Here is a 26979-nt window from a genome sequence, read left to right as displayed (position 1 = left end):
GTGCTTTTTTGCATGGAACAACATCTAGTTACTCGAATTATGAGGAGGAAAACGTAATCAGTCAGATTTGTTAAAATAAGGAATGAATTAGTCTAAATATTAGGGGAAGTATTAACATTCTGATATGGTTCTTATTAAAAAGTAATTCAACTGCTAAACTTATTAAAACTTATTTCCCCTGACTTATTTAACGATTGAAGCCTTTCTGGAAAGATACTCCCAGACATTCTCAAAAGCATTATTGAAATTTTTGAGATAAAAATGTCAGAAGCAAAACTGCAGTGACATGCTTGTGGAGACAGTGAATAGTGTCTGGGAATTAATGTTTTATGCATTCATTTATTTCTTTATGGTAAAGGCAGAACTGTGAAGTCTGGAGAAATGTTAAGGGAAAGATTCAGCAGCAAAATTATTAATTCAGATTTGCTAATCCTTTAAAATGTATAATTTTACAGTTTTGATTTACTGAGCGAAATGCGTTTTTTTTTAAGTTAACTTGGGCCATATTTGATAGGCCTATTTCACAAGGTAGGTTTGGATGAAGAAGGCCATTCAGCTCATCTAATCTCATCCCTTCAAAACACCCCACCAATCATCCTCCCATCACAGCATCAAGCTGCTTTATAAACAAGTTACAATTTCCTGCCCTCGACCATGTTAATTACCCAGAGGGTCAAGAAAAACTTCCTGTTGTCTGCACTGCCTGCAATTACATCCAAAAGGATAATAATGTCCAGAAAGAACTCTCCGATTGGGTCTCCAATTTGACTCCAAACTACTCTCAAAGTCTGGACACTTTGTTCCATCTGAGAAAATCCATCAAGGTGGAAAAATAGTAATGTGGGCAATAGAGTGTTTTATAAATCTACTAACTGGAAAATCTCTTTTTGTAAAAAAAAATGGGTCACTCACTCCATGACTGTTTATGGGAACCCGTGTTCTCTCCCGCACCAAACTCCGTGACCCCATCTCCCCCATTCTCGCCTGACTCCATTAGCTCCCTATCCTTCAGAGGATCCAGTTCAAGATCCTGGTCCTCACCTCCACAGCCTGATCCCACCCTACCTCTGCAACCAACCCGCCTCCTCCCTCCGCTCAGCCGGCTCCGGTCTGCTCCACATCCCCTGATCCACCTGCCCCACCATTGGCGGGAGGGCCTTCAACCACTCTGCCCCCAACCTCTGGAATTCCATCCCCCAACCACTCTGCCTCGCCCCCTCCTTAGCCTCCTTCAAGTCCCGCCTCAAGACCTTCCTCTTCGACCATGTCATCGGCCACCCCCTTCCCCTCCCCTCCCTTCTTCCCCTCTGACCCCAGCTCGTGTCTGAAATGCTGTACACTGTCCAGCGCCTTGGGATGTCCTCCCGACATGAAAGGTACTAAACAAATGTATTCTTCTTGTTGTTGTAACTCTAAGCACATAGTCCTCTTGTTCTACTGTCTTGGTGCATCCCAAATTGAAGACAACACAGGTTACCGAATAAACTACACTGATCGTATAGTTAAGCACTCTGGAGGATTCAAGGCTTCTATGGTTTGTTATCTTCAGATGATATTGGCTTGTACTCCTTGCTGTTGTGATTGGTACAGTAACCCCATTCACAAAGACAATATCTCAACCAGCGGATGATCCTTCCAGGAGAGGAGTCCTTTTCTTATACTAATCCTTGTACATGAATAATGCCTTTCGAGTTGGGAAGATGCCTCAAAGCACTTCACATGATTTACTCTAAATTTAATTTGTCTGTAGCTATGGACAAACTCCACAGCCAATTTGCTCACAGCAATGTCCAACAAACAGCCATGGAGTGAATGATTAGTTTTATCTGGGGATTGTTGTCCATGACATTGCAGCCCAGTCTTGATCCTAGTCTGATCTTTCATAGGGAGGTCACTTATCAAGCAGCCTGATGGTGGGACCTCACTATCGCCCCCCACCCCACCCCCCACCTACACACACACACATTTCAAGAGGAACTGATGTTGGTTGCCGGCCAGTTTAGCACATTCCAGTTCCTTGTATTTGCCTTCAGGAATAAATAAAACATCCTGAAGCAAAAAATCTTCATTTCAGAAGGTTCCTGGCCAAAGAGCAGTAGCAAGGAATTCTCGGGACCCAGCTGGCCAACTTAGTTGTCAGTAGGATGGCTGTGAGCTCATGAGCTCTTAAATGGGAGATCTAAACAGTGAAGGAGAGAAAAATAATATTAATAATCCTTGTATTTGATATAGCGTCTTATCACGTCTTCGAGACTTCTCAAAGCGCTTGACAGGATATACTGTAAAGTGAATTGACTGCGTATTTTGTGGGCGAAACGCAGCAACCAATTGTGCATAGCCAAATGAGCGTACGAACATAAGAACATTGCAAGGCGAAAGAAGACCAAGGTCCCTCCAGTTCGCCTTCCACCATCCTGGCAGTCACATACACGTGTCATGTACCAAACTATGTACTGTATCTCAAGATATTCCTCAAAGAACTTCTGTCTAATTTGAGCAGAACCACATAAACACCACATATTTATTTCTGAGCAGCACAGAACATGTGCCAGAATTGTTAGCTTTCACCATTGCCATTTCAATAGAATCAAACGGTCTTTAACCATCGTGAAGCAATATTCAATCAATCCTATCTTCTTTGGATGTGTTTGGGCTCAGGGTAAAGTGCTTATATATGAAATGTTTATTGCATTTTGCGACACATTACGTTTCCTGAACATTAAGCGTTCGACCACGAATCATACACTCACTCCACTTTATAGTAAATTCTGTGAAGTGCTTTGGGGCGTTTTCCTGACATGAAAGGCGCTGTACCAAAGGATGATTATGACCCCATGACCCCATCACTCTCACCCTCGCCCGATTCCACTGGCTCCCCATGCCCCAGAGGATCGAGTTTAAGATCCTCATCCTCACTTGCAAGGCCCTCCATGGCCTTGCCCTCTCCTACCTCTCTGACCTGCTGACTCCCTACCAACCTGCCCGCTCCCTCCATTCAGCGGGCTCCGGTCTGCTCCATGGCTCCCGCCCTCCATCAGTGGCCAGGCTTTCAGCGTCTCTGCCCCACACTCTGGAACTCCATCCCATGGTCCCTGCACCTCGCTTCCTCCCTTGCCTCCTTCAAGGCCGGTCTCAAGACCCTTCTCTTTGATCGTGCCTTTGGTCGCCCTCCCACCTCTCTGCCTTCTTTCACCACCCCTCACCCATGCTCAGGCCCCGACACCTGACTGTTCAGCCCTTTGGGATGTCCTCCCGACATGAAAGGCACTCTAAAACTCTAAAAACTCTAAAAGGCATCTTTCACATCAGTGGGGGAGTATGTTGCATCATCAGAACGTCTCAAAGAGCTTCATGGGAGTTTACTGTAAGGTGCAATGACTGTGCGCAACCAAACACTCCTGTTACTCTGAAGATATTCTTTTGATATTTCCCTCTCCTCTTGGTGAACTTTAATCGAATTCATTCCTCACTCCCTCTGGGAGCCCAGGGAATTTACAGAGACAAACCGCAGATAGCCATGAGTTATATCACTTAACTCCTTAAAGCTGTGTTGCTGCACACATCCCCTCAAATAAGCTGCAACGTGAACACTCAAACCAATAAACATTAACTCTGTTCTTGCTTCTGTCCTAAACTTAATGGACGTTTGGTTCAGATATTAATTTGGTTTCAGATATAAATTTTATTTTTGCCATTTAAAAAAATAGCACCTAATATACCTTTCAAGTTGCCTTTCCCCACTGTACATCAAGTAATATTTAGCCTCAATTATAAACCATCCAGATCTGCTCATGTCAAGCATCCTGACCCAAGGCACAGATTTCCTCCACCTCGTTCCCTCCCTTGTCTCCTTCAAGACACATCTCAATACCCTCCTCTTCGACTATGCCTTCGGCCTCCCTCCCTGCCCTCCACCCTCCCTTATCCCAATCCCCCTACAGCCCCCCCACCACCCCTGCCTCGGTTCCAAATCGCTGACTGTCCAGGCCTTGGGACGTCCTCCCGAAGTGAAAGGCGCTGTACAAATGTAATTTTGTATTATATTTGTATTTAACCCATTTGGTCCATCAAGCCAAGGCTGGTCTCATTCCTCCATTGGATTCCTCCATATATTCGAATCCCATTTTTCTGCTCTTTCCTCATGTTCTTTATATTGTTTCTCTTTGAAATAATCCAATCCATCTATCTAGACAATAATGATAATAATAATCCTTGAGTGTGATTTTATGCCAGGAACACTTTACAGGATTTTACTTATTAAATGATTTGATTGCATTTTATAGGTAAAACATAATAGGCAACTTGCACGTAGCAATGAAGTAAATGATCAATTGTATCTGGGGGCTTGTTGGTCAGGACGCCAGGAGAGAGAAACTCCCTTCTCTTTTCGAATAGCACTTTAGGATCTTTAATGTCCGTCTGAACAGGCAGACGGGACCTCGGTTTAACATTTCATCTGAAGGACAGTGTCTCCAATGCATCGCTCCCATGAGTTCAAAGTCTCATTCTGGGAGGACCTAGTATCAAAGAATTAATTTTAGAATAAAATACTTCAGAATTACAGGTAATGAGCAACTGCAGAACAAACGACTTGACCAGCCAGGGCTTTCCTATCCAATAGGCTTTTGGGAATGTATCTGTACCTCTGTATTGGATCACAGCAAACCTGTTTAGCAAAGCCAAGCATGTCTCCAAGAAACTATTTTGCCCAAGGGAGAATATTTATTTAGACAAAGTGCTTGTTTTATCACACTTGAAAGGGTCGAGGCCAATCATTTTTTTTGAGTTCATGCATCTGGTGATCAACAGAATGTCCTTGCAAGGGTGATATCATGGGAAATGTAATTCCAATGCATTTAGATAAACTCTTATCTTTTAAGTTGGATGCATCATATGATAAATCAAAGTAACGTACTTTCATCTACAAAATGTACAGTCACAAAACTTTACAACTTTACTGTAAATCATGTGGAGGTTTTTGAGACGTCCTCCTAATGTGAAAGGCACTATATCAAATTTAAGGAATATTATTATTATTTTTATTTATTACTATTAACTCTTGTTTGGATGACTGAGATTTCTTTATCAAGGAATCCAATTAAGCAACACTGCAAATTTGGTGGCAATAGCTTTGCAAACCAGGTTTTATCAGCAGCCTATAAAATATCTGGTGTACAAGTCATTCGCAAAGCTCCAAATAATTTGATAAATGTTAAACACTAAGCGGAAGAGACATCATTTTACAAAACAATTAAATTGGCTACAAAAAACTGGGCTATGGGTCAACATGTACGCTTGAAATGGAATTGTTTATAAATAACAGCTTGCATTTATATATCGCCCCTCACACAGGGTAGCATCCCAAAGTGCTTGTGCTATCAAGTTGCAACGTGGGGTAACTCTACTCTTTGAGGTGGCATTTGACAGTGGATTGTGCTCTTTAGGATGGCAAACATGAGAAAACACACACCTCATTAAAAAAAAATGTATTACTGCATCAAGGAGCATTGTGTGAATATTATTCTTGGATTCGGAGCGTTACACAGTCGGAATCAATGGTTGCACTGGAATTCTGTACTTGGAACAAAATCTTACTTTGCTCTTGTTCTTGCTTAGACGAACACATCTTCGACTGACACCATCTCATTTCACTAGTTATTGGACTGCATTGTAACAGCTCTTTTCAAACCGACAAGACAAATTTTCTGTTAAACATTGACTAATAAGCTTAACAACAACAACAACTTGGATTTATATAACGCCCTCTACGCCGGATGGGGTCTCAGAGCGCTTTACAGTAACGGATCCCGGGATGGTACCAATTCATTCCGTGTATAATATAATATGGTGGTGACAAATAACAATAATAATAATCCCTGCATTTGATACAGTGCCTTATCATGGCTTCAAGACATCTCTCAGCCCTTCACAGAATATCCTGTAAACTGAATTTACCGTATATTTTGTGGGCGAAACGCGGCAGCAAATTGCACACAGCAGTGTCCCACAAAGAATGGTGGATTGCGGTACCAAATTATTATCATTATTTATTTATTTATTTTTGACAAAGGTCAAATTAGAAGAGTAAGGAATAAATGGGTCCTGTGTAATTCTCTTGCTCTATAAAAACTCTATTGTGCAGAATTGTTTGGGCTTTCACAATCTTATGTTACAATCTTTTAACTATTTTAATTGGTGCAACTCTGCCTCTTGTTCACTTTAGCCAAGAAAAGCAAACAGTGTCTCCAAACTCTCCCTCATGGTCAAGACAAGAGTCTAATAAATCTTTCCCCAACTACAATCTCACAGCTTTAATCCCATTTAATAAAAAAAGAAAAGAAAAGAAGTATGTCCAATTTACCTGACTCCATTATCCTTCCTCCGATCCCGATCTGGCCCTCTTTCCCTAGTTGCCTGATTGACTCCTGTTCAAGTGTTGAGCCTTGGCAGCGAGTGTCGATAAGTCACTCGACTGTAGAATACATCACAGCATACCCTGACTTCTCCCTACCAGTGTTTGTGGGACATGTGTGCAAATTGTTCACCTACAAAATGCACATTAGTACACTTGAGAGTAATTATTACTTGACTGTAAAGCGCTCTGAGACACACTGTCACTGTACCAAATGTGAGTATTATTTAATATTGGAGACCTGTAGCTCAGTGTTTAGAGCACTCGCCTCGCAAGCGAGAGGACCTGGGTTCGATTCTCGGGCAGGGCAAAACGTTGGGCAAGTTTCCTTACTCCATATGCCTCTGTTTACTTAGCAAGTAAGTAGGAACCTGGTTGTTAGTCATTTGTCCGGGGGTAATAATCCCTTCAAAAAAAATAACAATAATTTGGTCACTCAATCCACGACTGTTTGTGGGACACTGCTGTGGACAACTTGCTGCGTTTCCCCCCACAAAAAAAAACAGTCACTACACTTTAGTATATTCTATGAAGAACTTTGAGACGTGTCGAAGATGTGATAAGGTGCTATATTAAATGCAAAGATTATTATTATTTTCCTCACTGTTGCTGAGGCTACAGTAGTGCCTTTGAATAGTGGAGAGTGAGGCCAAGAGAGGCCAGTAACCACAGACACACAAAAGTCACACTAAACATGGTGCAACACAATAGAATGGAATTTACATTTATATACTACCTTAAACGTCAGGAGGACATCTCAAAGCTCTTCACTGTGCTGGGGATGGTTGGCGAGGTGGTGGGGAGGGGACTGATGCCCGAAAGTGTAGTCAAAGGGGTACGTTTTGAGATGGTGCTTGAAAGAAGGGATGGAAGAGGGGCGAGAGGGAGGGAATTCAATGATGCATTAACTGTTGGCAGGCATGTTGAATCTAACTCCTGGTTTTCGGAACAATTCACCCATACCCTTACCTTGCATTATCTTTTGCACGAATTGGAATTTACCGATTTAACTTAATCTGCATTTATAATCTTTCTGATATTCGTCTAAGTACAAAACCTAAAGGTCCTTAGCAGTTTGCTACAAGTTATTGCATCTAGTTTTTCCATGACTGTTGTCCAACTTTTCCTTAATCATTTCAGCAGAAGTCGGACTGGAAGTTTCCTGACAAACCATTCTATTCTGAAAGGAATTTGAACCCATTTGCAATCGAACCCTTTGACAAAATCCTTTGGCAGATGGCCACTTCTCCTTCCGAGATGCTCTTTAATAAACATTAAAATTCAGACTGAACCTATCATATGGTGATAAGATGTCAGATTGTACTGCTACCAAGCTCCATGTTAATTTCATGCCTTCTCCTCATCAACAACAAAATCAACTTACCCTTCTATAATGCCTTACACTCGGGGGAACATCTCAAAGCATGTTCTAGATACAGAATGGGAGCTGGAGAAGGATGGGAGATGGAGCACATAGGCAAGAGATGGCTTAAGGTGCAGTTTTAATAATAATAATCCTTGCATTTGATATAGCGCCTTATCACGTCTTTGAGATGTCTCAAAGTGCTTCACAGAATATACTGTAAAGTGAATTGATTGTATACAGTATTTTGTGGGCCAAATGCGGCAGTCAATTGCGCGCAGCAGTGACCCACAAACAATCGTAGATTGAGTGACCAAATTATTATTTATTTGTTTGTTTGTTGAAGGGATTATTATGTTTTTAGATGGGTTTTGAAAACAGGGAAGGAGAGGGGGAAGGGCCTGAGGATAGAGTTCCAAAGAGTGAGGGTAAAGAGGCTTGCCTGCTGATGGTGGGGTGGACATCATGCAGGCTGGCGAGGGGTGGGGGACAGGGGGTACAGGAGAGGATGGGGGAGAACAGGAATGTTGAGGGGAACAGTTGGGAACCTACAATGAGTAACCTAACTCTCCGTTTGGCTTGGTGCCTCTTTTTCTCAATCTCCCCCCACAGGACCAGCAGTTCACAGGAGTGGATTGAGTCAATAGGATCAGAGTCTGAATTTAAGAGCCTTCAATGAGGTGAAGTGAGGTGTGGTTTTGAGTCCTGTTAAACAATGGGATTTGCTCCCGCCATAACACTCCCTTGACTTCAATGCTGGGTTCTCTGGATCCTTGTTATAATGTGAAGCTGGAATCTGTTTCAGAACTCCCTAGTGCTAAGGGAAAAGAAAGAGCAATGAAAGGATAAGTTATATTTTTTTACCTAATACAGTCCTTCTTGCTAACATCTGCTGACTAAAAGCATCCTTCAGGCCAAACCCAATACAAAAAGCGTTTGGGGCTAAATCCAATGGTTTTTAATGTCCTATTGTAAAAATGGACTACTCTCCATCCACAGTAACAAATATAACTTTGCGCAGATGTAAAGAAATGACTTTAAAGATCTTATATTTTAGCACTGACTGATTTTCCAGAGCTTAAAAACAACAACAACAAGATTCCATTTATAAAGCGCCTTTCACGTCAGGAGGACGTCCCAAGGCGCTGCACAGTTGGGTCATGACCCGAGCAGGGGGGAAATGGTCAGGGTGAGGGGAGGGAAGGGAGGGAGCGAGGAGGGGGGAAATGGTCAGGGTGAGGGGAGGGAAGGGAGGGAGCGAGGAGGGGGAAGAGAGTCGAGAGGGGAGCTGAAGGCTCGGTCAAAGAGAAAGGTTTTGAGACCGGCCTTGAAGGAGGAAAGGGAGGAAGCAAGGCGAAGGCACTGGGGGATGGAGTTCCAGAGCCTCGGGGCTGAGAGGCTGAAGGCCCGACCACCGATGGTAGGGCGGTTGGGGCGGGGGACGTGGAGCAGACCGGAGCCAGAGGAACGGAGGGTACGGGCAGGTAGGTAGGGGGATAGTAGGTCGGAGAGGTAGGAGGGAGCAAGGCCGTGAATGGCCTTGTAGGTGAGGATGAGGATCTTGAAATCAATCCTCTGGGGGATGGGGAGCCAGTGGAGGCGAGCGAGGGTGGGAGTGATGTGGTCCCGAAGCCTGGTGCGGGACAGTACACGAGCTGCATCCTCTCCCCGCATTTTGTTTATTTTTAGAAAGAGAACACTCTCTGTCCCTGTCAAATTTGTCCAAGCCACAACTTAATAATAATAATAATAAATCTTGCATTTAATTCAGAGCCTTATCACACCTTTGAGACGTCTCACAGCGCTTCACAGAATATACTCTACAGTGTAGTGACTGTGTGTTTTGTGGGGGAAACGAGGCAGCCAATTGTGTGCAGCAGTGACCACTCAATCCACAAAATACAATAGTGGCAAATGCTAACGATGTAACATTAAATTAGAATAAACCGTGCGTTACATATTTAAAACCCAGCACTTTTGATAGTAATAATAAGAACCCGCACATTTGATACAGTGCCTTTCGCATCGGGAGTGCATATCAAAGAGCTTCACAGTATTAACTGTGGAAGTGGAGTGACTGTATTTTGCAGGCAAACTTTTTCATGCGCGCTTTTCAAAGTGATCACTGCAGAATTCTGCCTCAGTTAAATCACGCTGACTCACAGAGCTGGTATGTAACTGTAATGTTAAACCCGACTTTAGCTAATTTGAATTATCAGTGCTACTTAACATCAACCCGTGTCTGACACTGAATGATCCATATCTCTGAATAAGGCAAAACAAAATATTCGCAGCCAGATTGATCTTTTGATAAGGATTTTTTAGTTTAAAAGCTAATTTTTCTTTGTAATGCAGAAAGTTTATTCTCATTTTGTGATGGTCTCCGTTCCTTTTTGTGCAAGATTTAGCTGCTCGTCTCGTTAATAACAACAGGAAGATTACATTTGTATAGCGCCTTTCACATTGGGTGGACGTCCCAAGGAGCTGGACAGAGTACAGCATTTCAGACCCGAGCTGGGGTTGGAACGGGAAGGGAGGGGAGGGGAAGGGAGGTGGCCAATGATATGGTCGAAGAGAAGGGTCTTGAGGCGGGACTTGAAGGAGGCTGAGGAGGGGGTGAGGAGTGATTGGGAGTTGGAATTCGAGTGGTTGGGGTGAGAGTGGCTGAAGACTCTCTCACCAATGGTGGGACAGGTGGGTCGGGGGACGTGGAGCAGACCAGAGCCAGCTGAGCGGAAGGAGTGGGCGGGTTGGTAGGGGGTTAGGAGGTCGCAGAGGTAGGGTGGAGCAAGGCCATGTAGGGCTTTGTATGTGAGGATCTTGAACTGGATCCTATGAAGGATAGGGAGCCAATGGAGTAGGTCGAAAATAGGGATAGAGTCTGGTTTGGTGCGGGAGAGGACACGGGCTGCAGAGTTAGTTCTGGATTATCTGCAGCCTGTGGAGGGAGGAGTTGGGAAGGCCGACAAGCAGGGCGTTTGCAAAGTCAAGCCTGGAGGTGATGAAGGTACGAACAAGAGTTTCAGTGGCCTGAGGGGCGAGGTAGTGCCAGAGTTGGGTGATGTTACGGAGGTGAGGGAAGGCAGAGCCGGTCATGGCTTGGGTGTGGGGAAGAAAAGACAGTTGAGGTGCAGAGGCGCTGGCGCAAGCCAATCAGGAGGGCCTCAGTCTCGTTCACATTCAACTGTAGGAAATTTGCCCTCATCCAGGACTTGACTTGATGTCTGTCAGGACAGCAGTGGTCCTGGAGTTGAGGGTGGAGGCCGAAAGATAGAGTTGGGTGTCATCCGTATACATATGGAAGTTGACCCTATGTCTGGAGATGATGTCATCCAAGGGGGAGCATGTAAATATTAAAGAGGAGAGGGCCAAGTTCAGAGCCCTGGGAGATGCCAGACGTGACAATGCGGAGGCTGAAGGAGAAACCGTTAGAGGCAACAAAGTGGAGACAGTGAGAGAGATAGGATTCGATACAGGCAAGGGTAGGTCCGCGAAGATTAAGTAAAGAGGAGAGGTGGTGTGTAAGGATGGAGTGGTCGACAGTGTCGAAGGCAGCAGAGAGATCGAGGAGGACAAGAAGACAGAGGGAGCCCTGATCACAGATGTTCAGAATGTCATCAGTGACTTTGACCAGGGCTGTTTCTATGCTATGGGCAGCGCGGAAGCCGGATCGGAGGGTTTCAAAGAGGGAATGGCGAGAAAGAAAGGAGCAGAGCTGGGACGAGACAACTCATTCCAAGACCTTGGAGAGGAATGGGAGGTTAGAGATGGGGCAGTAGCTGGAGAGGAGGGATGGATCCAGGGAAGGTTTTTTCAGGACGGGGGAGATGGTGGCTGTTTTTAGGGGGGTGGGAACTGAACCGGTGGACAAGGAGAGGTTGATAATGTTGGACAAGAGAGGGGCCAGAAGGTGGAGCTGGGAGATGAGGAAAGAGGTGGGGATGGGATCGAGGGAGCAGGTGGTAGGTATGAGTTTGCAAACAATGGCGGGGAGGAAGGAGGAGGAGATAGTGTTGAAGGAGTGTAGGGGGGATGGGTGGGGGTGGGTCATGAGGGAGAGGTGATTTGGGGGTGGCAGTGGATCGGGCAGAGGTAGCTGAACATATCCCCTCGATTTTTCTCAAGGAAGTCCAGCATCTCCTCACAGTTGGAGTTTGAGGAGAGGATGGGCGAGGTGTGGGAAGGTGGACGGAGGAGATGGTTTGTGGTGGAAAAGAGAAGCCTGGGGTTGTCCTTTGCTTCCAAAATAATCTTGGAGTAGAAGGAGGATTTGGAGGAGGCAAGAGCGCAACGGTAGGTCTTGGTATGATGAAGCCAAATCTGCTGATGTACCATTCGTTTGGATTTGGTTCGGTAGCTCGCACTTGTGCCTTGAGGGAACGGAGATGACTGATGTACCAGGGGGATTTACAGGAGTATGAGGCATTTGTGGAGGTGAGGGGGCAAGGGAGTCTTGAATGGAGGAGAGGGAGTCGTGGATAAAAGAGAGCAAAGAGGGTAGATTGGTCAGTGAAGGCCAGAGGTGTAGGAAATGACTACAGGGCAGTGGAGAGGGAGAGGGAGGAGATTTTTTTCCATGGACGGTATGTGATGGTAGAGGGTTGAGAAGTGAGGAAGGGGTATGGAGGTGTTGAGGGAGATTAAGCGGTGGTCCGAAATAGCTTTGTTGATGATGGTGATTCTGAGACGGTGAGGCCCCGGGTGATCACCAGATCAAGGGGTTGGCCACGGTCATGGGTGGGGGAGTGGATGTGGATGGAGAGGTTAAGTGAAGAGATGAGGGAGGAGAAGTCACCTGAGGTAGAGCAGGAGGGGGTGAAGTGGAGGTTGAAGTTGCCTAAGATTAGGAGGCATTCAGAGCAGAGGGAGAGGGAAGAAAGGAGGTTGGAGATGTCCGAGAGGAAGATGGGGGAAAGCTTGGGGTTAGGGACGGTAAACAAGGAGGATTTTGAGGGAAAGCCTGGAGGGGTGGTAGAGGGTAAGGTGTTCAAAGGAAAGGTTTGGGAGGAGTAAGGGGAAAGGCCGAGGGGGGACTGTGAGATGAGAGCCACACCACCGCCACGGTGATTAGGCCGTGGGGTTTGGTGAAAAGTGTTACCCGGAGGTGTGGCCTCGACTGGTGGGAAGATGTCGCCGGGGTGACCCAGGTTTCAGTAACGGCGAGGATGTGAACAATTTCCTCGACGGTGAGGTCATGGATTGTGTTTGTTTGTTAGTGAGCGGACTTCTGCAGACCGATGCAGATGGGAGAGTTTGTGGTGGGAGTGTGGGGGAGATAAGAAGGGGGAGGGGGTGAGTAGACAGGTTGGGTGGGGATGTGGGTGAGGGAAGAAATGTTGGCTCCCGTGGGTGAGGGCCGGTGGGCCTTGCGACGAGTGGAGGAAGGGGCAGTCAGGGTTGGTGCTGTTGGACAGTCAACGGCGTCTACCATGCTGGGCACAAAGGAGAATGTGAAGGGAAGTGCAGAGGGAGGGGGAATCGAGGAGGGATAGGAGTTGGGACAGGCAGAGGGAGAGGAAGGTTGAGCGGGAGTAGTGGAGGGAAGGGGATGGGATCAGGAACATCTTGGGGAAGCACCTTGGGTCTGTTGTGGCAGCCCATGTGCGCATGCTGAGACTCGGAGCGGACAGGAGTGTTCAGTGAGCCATGGTTACCCCGCTGGGCTTGAGCTAGGCTGGGCTGAGCAGCAGGGCTGGGATGGGCTGGGCTGGGCTGAGCTGGGCTGGGTTGGGCTGAGCCGGGCTGGGCTGGGCTGGGCTAAGATGGGCTGGTCCGAGCTGGGCTGAGCTGAGCTGGCCTGAGCTAGGATGGGCTGGGTTGAGCCGGGTTGAGCTGGGCTGGGCTGGGCTGGTCGGAGCTGGGCTGGGCTGGGTTGAGCCGGGCCGAGCTGGGCTGAGCTGGGCTGAGCTGGGCTGGGCCGAGCTGGGCTGAGCTGGGCTGGTCCGAGCTGGGCTGGGTTTAGCCGGGCCGAGCTGGGCTGGGCTGGGTTGAGCCGGGCCGAGCTGGGCCGAGCTGGGCTGGGCCGGGCCGAGCTGGACCGGGCCGAGCTGGGCTGAGCTGGGCTGCGCCGGGCTGGACTGCGCTGGGCCGGGCTGGGCCGGGCTGGGCTGGGCCGGGCTGGGCTGCGCTGGGCTGGGCCGGGCTAGGCTGCGCTGGGCCGAGCTGGGCTGGGCCGGGCTGGGCCGGGCTGGGCTGCGCTGGGCTGGTCTGGTCTGGTCTGGGTTGGGCAGGGCCTAGCTGGTGAATGCTCAGTGAAAAGATGGGGCCGCGACATCTTCCCAGTGAATCCTGGCCTCGAGATTCTATGAGGCGGGCGGAATGAGGTCACGCGGCAGCCGGTTGCCGATTGGCTGAACCCTCAGAGAGTTCGGGATGCCGGGCCGGCGGAGGCGATGGGGCCCTCGTGAATCCCTCCCCACCGCCCCGGGGGCCTCAGGCCCCACGCTGGGCCTTGTCGCCGCTCCACACCGATGAAGTCCTTAGACCTCGAGGCAGCCTCGCTGTGGGTCCCTCTCGCTTCTGAGCCACTCCGGACGCCAGTTCTGACCGCGATTCAGGTCCCACTGGATGTTGAGCCGCAGGTCCCGCTCAAAGCGCCGAGTACCAGCCTCAATCCAGGCACTTTGGGCCCCAATCCCAGGTAGGTCGCCTGCCTCTCGGATTCCATTCCAGGCTGCCCAGAAGACCTCGACCTCGAGCCCCAGGGCTGCTTACTCCCCAGCTTGATTCTGGACAACCTACAGCTGGCCCCATGCGCACCATAATCTGTGAGCGCCTCCTGACCGTCCCCATCTTGAGAATTGTCTTTGCGCCTCTGCATTAAAACTCTGAGCTGCTCTCTTGAACTCATAGAGCCAGGGAGCAATTTGATGTTCCCATCTGTCTTGTCCTTCCACAGCCCCGCTCCCTAGTCCCCTGGCCTACATCCCTCTGCCTCCCACCGCCCTCCCTGATTTCAGAACCTTTCTAAAAAACTTTTTAATGTGCCTTCGTTCACCAGCCACCCCCTTATCCATCCCTTTACTCCCAACTTCCACCTCTCTTGAGCTCTCATCTGCTTCCCTTTGAAGCGCTTTGAAACATTGCCTTGCAAGAAAGGTGCTATGAATAAGTGCAAGTTCTTGTCCAGCGCCTTGGGACGTCCTCCCGATGTGAAAGATGCTATACAAATGTCATTTTGTTGTTGTTGTTGCTGCTGTAGTGCTTGTCACAATAAAATGTCTGAAAGAGGTTTCGCATGTAAGCGATGTCAAGTGCAGAGTCATTCTGTTCATCTGTTTGTCGGCAAGAGCAGCTGCCGGTTTGCGCACAGTGCAGGAGTCTCAGAAAAAGAGACGGTGTATTTGGGGGATAGATAAACTTGGAGTCGGTAATGCATTTGTTCCGTTCGTAAATAACTTCTGCGGATGAAGGTTTTGCAATGCCTGTGATAAGGTGAAGCGCTCTGCCAGGATGCGCATCATTTAGCAGTGCCGCAAGCTGCCTGCAGACTCAATTCGCAACACGTGGCAGCCTTTTTGTTAAACTATTTTAAATGGCGAGCTTGCTGCCAATTTATTTCTAGGTCAATGCAAACCTCGTTTGTCAAGCGTCTGGCAGTTCTGAGCTCCTAAGTTCCTCATGAACCTTCTGCAATTCTCTTCCTTCACTAATCTACCTCACCCTAGAAAGTTTTCACTCTCCACTTGTGGCCCGCTGGCTCCTCTACAATCTTCTTCCCTCATCATCTTTGAATTTGTGATATAAATAATGCGATACTTTCTCATGAAAGCGTTTGCTAAAATAAATCCATCAATGTTTCTAAACCTGTTGTTTAGAAATACTGTAGCTGCTCGCATGGAGAAAATCAGCTGTTTGTGGGTCATTGTCATGTGCAAATTGGGTGATGTATTCGCCTAGAAATGTACAGTCACTGCACTTTGCAGTGAAAACCTTGAAAGTGGCTTTGGGATATTTCAAAAATATGATAAGGCATTGTATCAAAAGCACAGATACTTATCCCTTATTATGACTATTATCATTAAAAACCTTCATAAATTTGAGAACAAACATTAAAGCCTGAGCCACATTGGACTTTGTCCAATTCTGCGAATTCTGGTGTCTTTGGAAGTGAACCAACACACTACCCATTCCACATCATCACATTTCAGAGGCTGTTTCCACAACCATCCCCCATTCATCCAGCTTCTTTGTTCATCCTCTGTTTCTCCTTATTTAACCTGAAGGAACACTCCATCGATCCAGCTCTTAATTCAAACCAGATGCTACCCTTGCTAGGAAGCTCTAATTGTGCTATTGTGCACACTCAGAACGTTCAAATTCAGGAGGAATAGACATTTCACAAGCACTGGTGAGGTTATAATCACAATAATAATCCTTGCATTTTATATTGCCTCTTTTTACATTATGCAGATGTAAAAAGAGATAACATAAAATGCGAGAATTATTCAAAGCCTCACAAGATTTGCTATGAAGAATGATAACTGAATTTTGCAGCAAACTAGCAGCCAATTTGCACACAGCAGCGTCCCACGAAGAGCCATGAAGTGAATGATTAATTTTAACCTGAGGATTGTTGGCCAGGACACCGGGAACTCCAATCACTTTTCAAACTTCAAATAGTACTATGGGACCTTTAATACGCACTTGTACAAGCAGATGGGGCCTCAATTTAACATCTTATCTTAAGGACAGCATCTCTGGTCATGCAGTCCTTCTCCAATGCTGTAGTATCTGTCTAGATCACTTCCGTACACTTACAGCAGTGGTATATTGCATGTAGAAAGAGGAAAAATAAAGACAAATTATGTCTAGGGTTAACACTGTGTATTCCCTTAGAGAATTGGAAGAAGCAATCTTTCTAGCAAATGGAATTGGACAAATGGGAAAAAATTACTTCATAGAATAATTAAAGCCACGTGGAATGAGTTGAACTGGATGATATATTCTTTTGGAGACAGAAAAATAAAAAACACATAGCAAATGATCTCAAAACACTACAAGTTTCAACAAGGCTTTGCATAAGCTGTGGGCTCTTTCATCTTAGAACATAAGAACATAAGAATTAGGAGCAGGAGTAGGCAATTCGGCCCCTCGAGCCTGCCCCGCCATTTGATAAGATCATGGCTGATCTTCTGACCTAACTCTAATTACCTGCCCTATCCCCATAATCCCTCTATTTTTTGAAAATCTATCAGTCTCAGCCTTGAAAATGTTCAAGGACTGAGCATCTACAGCCTTCTGAATTCCATAAATTCACTACCCTCTGAGTGAAGAAATGTTTCCTCAACTTTATTCTAAAAGGCTGACCCTTAATTTTAAGACTGTGACCCCTGGTTATAGACAGGGGAAACAGTCCCTTAGTTCTACTTTATCCAGCCCTTTAAGAATCTTATGTTTCAATAAGATTTCCCCTAACTCTTCTGTACTCTAGAGAATATAGCCCTAGTTTATTCAGCCTATCCTCATAGGTCAGTCCCCTCATCCCAGGAACTAACCTAGTGAATCTGTTTTTCTATTTTTTCTACCTAGGTGAATAACTTCACACTTCCCCACATTAAATTCCATCTGCCACCTACTCGCCCACTCCCCGAGCCTATCTATCCCGTTGCAATCTTTTTGCATCATCCTCAGAGCTTACTCTCCCACCTAGATTAGTATCATCCACGAATTTAGATATGTTACATTCAATGTACTCATCTAGATCATTGATGTAAATTGTAAATAGCTGAGGCCCAAGCACTGATCCTTGAGGTGCATAGCATTTAAACTGTTATTGGAAAAAGTCAACCCAGAACAACATTTTCAGATGGATTGAGACAGCAGAGCAAGAGGACACAGGTTTAGAGTTTCAAAGGGCAATTTCAGCCTCTCAGGCCCTAGGCTCTGGAACTCCATCCCCCAGTGCCTTCGCCTTGCTTCTTCCCTTTCCTCCTTCAAGGCTGGTCTCAAGACCTTTCTCTTCAACCGTGCCTTCAGCTCCCCTTTCGACTCCCTACCCCCGCTTCGCTCCCTCCTTCCCTCCCATGACCATTTCCCCCCTGCTCGGGTCCCGACCCAACTGTCCAGCGCCTTGGGACGTCCTCCCGACGTGAAAGGCGCTCTATAAATGCAATCTTGTTGTTGTTGGTGTTCAGGACAGACACCAGGAAGTGTTTCTTTACCCAAGAAGGGTAAAGGCACTATATCAAATGTATAAAATTACTATTATTATTCAGCTGCATTGCATTCTATAATTCTGACCAGCCCATAACCTAAACAAAGACAATTCATTGCTTTTCAATAGCAGCATTTTTATTTTGTGTTTCTTTTTTGGTCTAAAATTACAAGTGCTCGCGATCCCTGGAACGTATCAATATACATTCTTGTCCGATCGAGTAAGCAGTAAGTACATATAATTCCATAAAGGTTGATGCTTTACTAAATTGCTGTATGACTACAATATAAGTTGACAAATCATATCCTATTCATTGGAGCATAAATACGCTTGCCGTAAATGTGAATCATATGGGGAAGCTCCAAGCATTGAAAGCAAATAGTTTAATAAAATGCCATTCATTCCACACACTATCTGGATGAGAGTTGGAGCTCACAGTCAAGGCTGATGCTCCAGTGTAGTGTTGGGAGGAGCGAGCACCACATTGTCTAAGGTGCCGTCCTTCGGATGAAACAATGGGAATTCCAGCCCCATAAAAAATATTCACAAGAATAATCATAATAATAATCCCTCCATTTGATATAGCATCTCAAAGCTCTTCACAGGAATTACTAATGTGCAATGAATGTGTATTTTGTGGGCAAGCGAGCGCAGCTGTCAATTTGCACACAGCAATGTCCAACAAACTGCTGTGAAGTGAATGGCCCAAAGTTTTTTTTATTTTATTTTTTTATAATATGGAGCTCCTTCCAGACACTGAAACCTCTTTTCGAATAATGGGACCCCTGAGAGAGGGGTGATGGAGCCTTGGGCTTCAAACTTGTACAACGATTGTGAGGATTTAATGGACCAGACACTTCAGGAGGTGGTCACCCCACCCCACACATCGAGGGTTCAGACAGAAAATGACTGGGTGATTGTCCGGCATGGTAGGAAGAGGGGACAGGCTGGGCAGAATGCCCCCAGTAGTGTAGCACTCTCAAACCAGTACTCTGTACTGAACATTGAGAGTGTTGATATCTCTAGGGAGGACAGTAAAAACCGATTGGTTGAACAGCGGGACATAGGTAACAGGAGCAATGCTATTGTCATAGGGGATACAACAGTGAGAGGTATAGACAGACATTTCTGTAACAAAAGACGGGAGTCAAGGATGTTGCCTCCCTGGTGCAACAGTCTTAGACATCGCGGAATGGGTGGATAAAATTCTTCAGGGGGAAGGAGAACATCCAGAAGTGTTGGTCCAGGTTGGGATCCATGATATTGGTAAAAAAAAAAGGGCTAAGACGCTACAGCGTGAATATCAAAAGCTGGGGAACAAATTAAAGAATAGAACATCCAAGGTAGTGATCTCTGGATTACTCCCTGTGCCTCAGGCAAATAAGTACCATAATAGCAGGATCAAGCATATGAATGCTTGGCTGGAGAAATGGTCCAGAAAAGAGGGCTTCAGATTTCTGGATCATTGGAACCAGTTCTGGGACCTGTACCATATGGATGGGTTAGACCTAAACAGGGCTGGGGCAAATGTCCTTGCAGACAGGCTAACTACGCTATTGGGGAAGATTTAACCTAGTTTTGAGGGGGGAAGGGAATGCAAAAAACAAAGAGCTAGAAAATGGAGAAAGAAAATGGGTGAAGTGCAGAACAAGTCAAGTCAGTCTTGGAGTGCATGTGCCTAAATGCACAGTTTAGCAAACAAGATTGGTGAGCTGCAGGCTCAAGTCGTCATGGGGGATACGATGTAGTAGCAGTAACAGAGACGTGGCTCAAACAAAAACAGGAATGGGAACTGAATATTCTTGGCTATAATGTATTCAGGAGGGATAGGGAAAGAAAAAAAGGAGGGGGTGTGGCAATGTTCATCAAAGATATGGTTATAGCCGTGGAAAGGGTCAAGGTGCTGGAGGGCCCCAAAACGGAATCTATCTGGTTAGAGTTAAGGAACAAAAAAGGACCTGTTACACTGGTGACTATAGACCACCAAATAGTAGGAAGGAAATAGATGAGCAGATCTGTAAGCAGATCTCGGACAGATGCAAGGCCAATAGAGTCGTGATAATGGGGGAATTTAATTATCCCAACATAGACTGGCAAAACAACAGCGCAAAGGGCAAGGAGGGGGAAATATTCTTAAAATGCATACAGGACAACTTTCTTGATCAGTACGTTTCCAGCCCAACGAGGAAGGTAGCAGTGCTAGATCTACTTCTGGGGAATGAAGTAGGGCAAGTGAAGCAGATTTCAGTGGGACAGCATCTGGGAAATAGTGATCATAACATCATTAGATTTAGAGTGCATATGGAAAGAGACAAGGAACCATCTAAGGTGAAGATACTCAACAAGAAGAGGGCAAATTTCAGTGAGTTAAAAAGGGACCTAGCCAAGGTGGACTGGAAAGAAAGATTGGCAGGTAAAACAACTAAAGAGCAGTGGGAAGTCTTCAAAGATGAGATAGCTCGGGGACAGAATAAATACATTCCCACAAAAGGGAAAAGTAGGGCTTCCAAACCTCCCTGGATGACGAAGGTAATTGTATCTAAATGAAGCAGAAAAAGGAGGCGTATGACAAATGTCAAACCCAAGATACAGAAGACAACCAAATAGAATATAGGAAGTGCAGAAGAGGTTTGAAAAAGGAAATAAGGGGCAAAAAGATTACACGAAAAAAGGTTAGCGGGTAACATTAAAGGGAATTCTAAAATATTTTGCAAACATATCAAGAAAAAAAGGTTAGTCGAATGTAGGGTGGGGCCAATTAAGGACCAAGGGGGAAATCTTATTGTGGAGGCAGAGGGCATGGCTGATGTGCTGAATGAATACTTTGCATCTGTCTTCACAAAAGAAGTGGATGCACCAAATGCCGCAGTATCGGAGGAGAGGGTAGAGGAAATGGATAGGATAAGTATAAACAAAGAAGAAGTACTGAAAAGATTGACTGCCCTGAAGTCGCCTGGTCTGGACGAGATGCAGCCAAGGGTACTATGGGAGGCACGGGTACAAATAGCGGAGGCTTTGGCTACAATTTTTCAATCTTCGTTGGACACAGGAGTGGTGCCAGAGGACTAGAAAGTGGCCAATGTTACTCACCTGTACAAAAAGGGACAGAAGGCCAAACCTGGGAACTACAGGCCAGTCAGCCTAACATCAGTAGTGGGGAAACTCCTGGAGACTATAATCCGGGACAGAATAAATCTTCATTTAGAAGAATATGGGTTAATTAGGGACAGCCAGCATGGATTTGTTAAAGGCAAATCTTGTCTAACAAATCTAATAGAATTTTTCAATGAGGTAATGGAGAGGATGGATAAAGGTAGTGCAGTTGATGTAGTTTATATGGACTTTTAAAAGGGATTTGACAAAGTGCCACATGAAAGACTTGTAAGAAAGATAGAAGCTCATGGTATAAAAGGGACAGTGGCAACATGGATCCAGAACTGGCTGGGAGACAGAAAGCAGAGAGTTGTGGTGAACGGCTGCTTTTCTGACTGGAGGGAAGTGTACAGTGGCGTCCCCCAGGGATCGGTATTAGGACCACTGCTCTTCTTAATATACATAAATGATCTGGACTTGGGTATAGCAAGTACCATTTCCAAGTTTGCGGACGACACAAAGTTAGGTAGGGTGGTAAACAGTGAGAAGGATAGGAGCCAACTGCAGGAAGACATAGACAGAATGGTAAAATGGGCAGACACATGGGAGATGAATTTCAATGTGGAGAAATGCGAGGTAATGAATTCTGGTAGAAAGAATGAGGGGAGGCAATATAGACTGGTAATACAATCTTAAGGGGCGGTAAAAGAACAGAGAGACTTGGGGGTTCAGGTAAATGAATCCTTGAAGGTGGCAGGACAGGTAGATAAGGCTGTAAAATGTGCAAATGGGATATTAGGCTTTATAAATAGGGGCATAGAGTACAAGAGTGAGGATGTTATGATTAACCTATATAAAACACTGGTTAGGCCTCAGTTAAAATACTGCATCCAGTTGTGGGCACCACACTATAGGAAGGATGTTAAGGCATTGCAGGAGGAGGAGGAGGAGGAGGGCATGGAGGAGATTTACAAGGATGATACCAGGAATGAGGGACCTTGATTATGAGGAAAGGCTAGAGAGGCGAGGATTATTCTCATTGGAGCAGAGAAGGTTATGAGGAGACCTAATAGAGGTCTTCAAAATCATGAGGGGATTTGATAGGTTAGAAAGGGAAAAACTGTTTCCACTGGTGGATGTGTTGGTGACTTAAGTTCACAGATTCAAAATAGTCTCTAAAAGAAGCAGAGTGGAGGTGAGAAGAAATTTTTTCATGCAGCGAGTTGTTCGAATCTGTAACGCATTGCCTGAAAGGGTGGTCGAGGCTGATTCAACAACAACTTTTAAAAACACGGTGGATGGGTATTTGCGGAGGACGGGTCTGCAGGGTTATGGGGAAAGGGCTGGGGAGTGGGACTGACATTACATTGCTCTTTTCAAAAATCAAGCACAGACTCGATGGGCCGAATGGCCTCTTTTTGTGCTGTACGATTCTATGATTTCTATGATCAGCTAATTCAATCTGTCATTTCAAAGTAATTCTACACCCAATGGATTGGGAACCGAGAATCAAGGGGTTCTGAAGTCCATACCAAATGACCATGATTAAAATCCTTAATACATGTTATTCTCAACAAACTGAACTGGGTGTAGACCCAAGTTTGGAAGGAAGCACTGTGCGATGTAGTACAATGACTACACAGGTGAGTTTTAGAGAAATGCAATAATAAATTGGGCATTTTCAATCCACGACTGTTTGTAGGGCGCTAAAGTGCGCAATTGGCTGCCGCATTTCACCCACAAATGTACAGTCAATTCACTTTACATTATATTCTGTGAAGTGCTTTGAAATGTTTAGAAGACGTGAAAAAGCGCGATATCAAATGCAAGGATTATGATTATTATTATTATTATGCAGCCTTAATGATGGTTATGATTTTCACCCAATTGCATTATATTGGCCTTTGAGAACGCGAGGATTTGAGAGTGCCTGTGTTTATACCCCACATGAGCTCCCATCCAACTCTTAGACCCCTCTATTCCCTTTTCCTTCATCCATTGTGGAGTCCTGTAGCTCAGTGGTTAGAGCACTCGCTTTGCAAGTGAGAGACCTGAGTTCAATTCCAGGCGGGGCGAAACCTTGGGCAAGTTTCCTTACTCCACACGCCTAATAATAATCCCTCCAAAAAAAACAAAAACAATAATAAATTGGTCATTTTCAATCTACGACTGTTTGTGGGACATTGCTGTGCGCAATTGGCTGCCGCGTTCGCCCACAAATATACAGTCAATTCACTTTACAGCCTATTCTGTGAAGCGCTTTGGGACGTCCTCCCGACGTGAAAAGCGCTATATCAAATGCAAGGATTATTATTATTATTATTATTATTATTATCCATGCTCTGAGTCGCCTTTCAACATTCTGATGTTTTCTGCTCCAACCACAACTTCTGGCAACAAGTTCTACATTCTCACCACCCTCTGTGTTAAGACATTCCTTTTAACCTTTCTTTTAGATTCTGCTACTACTAATAATATTAGATCTGCTGCTGGCCATTGTATATTTATGTTCCCTTTAGTTCCATAATTTTTTCTTTTTTAAAAAAAACTGGCACCCATGTGAAATCACTTAACTACAATTAAAGGACAACAAGGGGAGGTTGCAGTGGGTTGAAAGAAAATTGTTCTTCAATTTGTAGATGCTGTGCTCAAACCCAGCCCAGGCAGAGGTAATCTGTCCTTCAGACGAGACGTTACAACGAGGTCCCGTCTGCTTGTTTCAGGTGGACATTAAAGATCCTGCGGCAGTATTCAAAAAAAAAGGGAGTTTCTCCCGGTGTCCTGGCCAACAATCCCCCAGATTAAAATTGGCCATTCAATTCATGGTTGTTTGTGCGACACTGCTGTGCACAACTGACTGCCGCATTTTGCTCACAAGATATACAGTCAATCCGTTTAACAATAAATCCTGTGAAGAACTTTGAGAAGTCTTGACAGCATGAAAGGCGTTATATCAAATGCAAGGATTATTATTATTATCTGGTCTCTCTGTAAGTGCCACTAAGGATCCCTATCAAAGCAAATCTTCAGTATCTCAATTTAGTTCACTTCAGACATGGTTGACACAACAAACTCCGCCTGTCTACCTGTTCAGGTGGATGTTAAAGATCCTGTGGCATTATTCATAAAGAGAAGGGTGTTTCCTCCGGTTCCTGGCCAACAATCCCCCACGATAAAATTGGCCATTCAATTCATGGCTGCTTGTGTGGCATTGCTGTGTACAAATTGTCCACCACGTTGACCAAAAGATGTCTCATGAATGCAGAATACATAGACATTCAATGCATATGTTTCACAAGGAAAACTTGACTCAAGAACACAAAACTCTACAACCCTTTGAGATAAGTTAGAAATAAGTCTGACTCATCCCTGTGTCTTGCATGGTGTAGAGTCCATTCAGAAAGTGACCGTTGACTCTTGCATTTAGACCTCTTTTTCCATCTATTATCATTTTTGTTCAATGATTCAAGCACATTAGTTTGTGATGTTCCTCCTAGGTAAGCTATCTTTGCTCCAGACTTCAAGCAAGGCTCCCAGTAGAGGATACTGTTATGAAAGGTGCAGAAACGTCAAAGCTAACAACAACACCGTCTATTTAGAAGTGTTGGGTCGAATTGAAATAGTCTATTCCAGTATCTGTTTTTAAAGACATTCTGTCATTAAACCTTATAGAGGTTTATAGAAGCAGACTGGCTCTCTGATCTCAAATGGGTGAAATACGTGAAAGAACAGAATGTGCTGAAAGGAAAATTAACATTATTATAATCCAAAAAGCAAAATACTGCAGATGCTGGAAATCTGAAATAAAAACTTTTCTCCTTTTGACTAGATCTTTAATGTCACCCGAACAGGCCACAACAACAACAACAATGGAATTATATGTGTATAGCATCTTTCAAGTCACTGTTCAGGTCTTTGACTTTCAGGTCTTTCATCATAAGTCTGACAAAAGATCATTGACCTGAAATGTTAACTCATTTTCCTCTCTCAATAGATGCTGCCTGACCTCCTCCATGTTCCCATTATTATAATCCAATATTGGCATCACTGTTTTCAATGTGATTATCAAAGCTGTTTATTGTCCTATGTCAAAAATAATAATAATAATCCATCCATTTGATATAGTGCTTTATCACGTCTTCAAGACATCTTAAAGCGCTTCACAGAATATAATGTAAAGTGAATTGACTGTACATTTTGTGGGCGAAAAGCAATAGCCAATTGCATACAGCAGTGTCCCACAAACACTCGTGGATTGAGTGACTTTTTTTTCATTCACTTCTGCGTTGGAATGTCCTCCCAATGTGAAAGATGCTATACACATGTAATTCTACTGTTGTTGTTGTGGCCTGTTCAGGTGACATTAAAGATCTAGTCAAAAGGATAAAAGAGTATGTCTCGGTGTCCTGGCCAACAATCCGCAGAAAAAATAACCAGGTCATAATTATAATCTCTTGCAATTTAGTCTGCCTCTGAATAGATGCTCTGCCTCTGTTATTTCAAATCCAATGCAAGCAATTGACATATATGACTGCTATGTTGAAACTTTGTAAGCAAATCTTTAAAGTTTCTTTTGTGTTTCGCCCACACAAATACAATCCACAGTCTATCCATTTTACAATATATCCTGTGAAGTGCTTTGAGACATCTTGAAGATGTGATAAGGTGCTATTTTAAAAAATGGGCGGATTATTATTAATACTATAATTATTATTAAAATATCAGAGATATCAGTAAAGATTTCACTGGGAGCCTTTAAGAAGTGACAGTTTTGCACAAAGTGTTATATATTATATTAAAAATGCAGCATTTGCAAATTTCGGAAAATCAGAAACAAATGTCTGGCTGGCAACGTGATCAAGAATAATCCATCTGAGGAACTCAACACATTGTTTCAATTGTATTCCATTCGGATTGAAATGAATTTTTTTTCTCACTTCTATTTCTTGAAGCTTTAGCATCCGTGCTCCCTTCATCCACCTAGTATCACAGCGGCAGCAACAGCAACTTACATTTATTTATACAGCGTGTAGGATAGCGTCTTGGAGCATTTTGCAGGCTTTGATGTCAGGCTCCAAGCAAGGGAGGAGGGGGAACGGGGAGGTGACCGTAGGTGTATTCGAAGAGGTAGGTTTTTCAGTGGGATTTGAAGACAGATAAAGGGGCAGCGAGGCGGAGGGAAGGAGGGAGCAAGATCCCACAGTTAGGGAACAAGATATAACAATTTTTGCCTTTGGTATGGCACTTGTAATATCAGGGAATCTCAAAGCACTTCACAAAGTTTTTATTAAGTGCAATCACTGTGTGTTTCAAGACAATATCCATATAATATCAACATCAGTGTATGCAACACATCATATTCCGACTCTATTTGTCAACTTTTCCCAGGCCTCAACTCTGTGACCGTGAAGACAACAGCAAGACAACAACAGATTACATTTGTATGGTGCCTTTCACATCAGTAGGATGTGCCAAGGCACTGGATGGTCAGGGATCCCATCCCGAGCTGGTGGTTGGGATCTGGTGCAGTGGAGGGCGGGGAGGGTAGGGGTAGAAAGGTGATCGAAGGCACAGTCAAAGAGGAGGGTCTTGAGATGGGTCTTGAAGGAGGCAATTAAGTGGGTGAGACCTAGAAATCTTCTCTCTTTGACCATGACCAACCCCCTGGAATACTCCTTCCTCTCCTCATTGCTCCGCAGTCATCTCTGTGAAGCCCTTACAGGTGACCATATTACGGGAAAGGCACTGACTGAATGTAAGTCAATGTATGATCATTGGAGAAAATCACCACTGGGACATTGCTTGCTATTGAAAATACATTTGTTGAATAAAAAGGAAGAGACTTGGACACCAGCTTAGTGATCTTATGTGTGGTGAGGGAGAGACGATCTCAAATGCTCTGTAGTGCTACCAAAATGTTAATCCCACAATTAAAGCACAGCTCAAGGGAATGCT

This window comes from Callorhinchus milii, unplaced genomic scaffold (assembly GCF_018977255.1).
Source record: "Callorhinchus milii isolate IMCB2004 unplaced genomic scaffold, IMCB_Cmil_1.0 Scaffold23, whole genome shotgun sequence".
Classification (NCBI taxonomy): Eukaryota; Metazoa; Chordata; class Chondrichthyes; order Chimaeriformes; family Callorhinchidae; genus Callorhinchus; species Callorhinchus milii.
The sequence above is the reverse complement of the archived record's forward strand: the minus strand, read 5'-3'. Positions refer to the sequence as shown.